The sequence below is a fragment of the Delphinapterus leucas genome, chromosome X (genome assembly GCF_059928025.1).
Source record: "Delphinapterus leucas isolate spDelLeu-1000000601 "Yukka" chromosome X, BTC_Dleu_Yukka2, whole genome shotgun sequence".
NCBI lineage: Eukaryota > Metazoa > Chordata > Mammalia > Artiodactyla > Monodontidae > Delphinapterus > Delphinapterus leucas.
In genome coordinates, this window is record NC_143150.1 from 29,597,171 (window position 1) to 29,598,021 (window position 851).

Here is an 851-nt window from a genome sequence, read left to right on the forward strand (position 1 = left end):
CTACAACAGCCTCCGTGCCTGGACCCCGTTCCAGGTGACATCCCCTGGGAACAAGCAGTTGCGTCTAGGAGGGCAGGAGGTGAGAGGCCCCCTCACTGGCGGGTGTCTGTACAGTAGGTGATCACTTGTTGGGGGTGCATACGTCCTTGCCCGGGGACAACCTAGGCCAGGATCAGCCCATGAGAGCCTGGCAGTGTCCTGGGAAAGAAAGCCAGAGGCCCCGTGCCCAGTGCTGCCACGTAAGGCCCAGCCTGGTGTAGACCAAGTAGGGGCTCCCAGCAACTACAAACGTCTGAGGTAGGAAAACAAGGCTGCCCAGCTCATGGCAGCCCCGACAGGGATCCCCCAGGGCTGATCGGCGCTTCCAGCCCAAGGGCTGAGGAGACGAGGTCCCCTCCCCGCCCCCACACAGCCCCATGGGAGAGAGGCCCTCTCCTGCTGGAGTTTCTTAAGTGTTTGGTAAAGTAGTGGAGAGAGTGGCAGCCCTAAATCCTCATTTTCTGGAATTCTTTGATATGCCAGCCTGAGAGCGTTGCTAACATAGTAGGTTTTGCATTATAGTGGAGGTGGGAGGGCGAGTTGCAACCTTTGAAATATGTCTAAAGAACAAAACAAACTAAAACAACAATTTCAAACAAAGTTTCACCGACCTGAGAAAGGTGGAAAAGAGTTATACAGAGTGGAACGTACGCCGTGAGGATTCCTCACACGTTCAAAGTTTTGAGACAACCAAATGCATTCATGAATAGTCTCTTGAGGAATTTCTGACACCTGAGGCTTTTCTTCCTTTTCGTGGTTCTGTTACGAAGAGATGGGGTGTGTGGAATTTGTTGGTAGTGGAGGATGACTCT

General features: G+C 53.0%; 1 non-coding gene across 1 annotated transcript; it reads right to left on the reverse strand.

Moving 5' to 3' along the window:
• Nucleotides 1-286: 286 nt before the first annotated feature.
• LOC149744188 (small Cajal body-specific RNA 20) lies at nucleotides 287-430 on the reverse strand. The gene has a single exon (XR_016391446.1).
• Nucleotides 431-851: the final 421 nt, after the last annotated feature.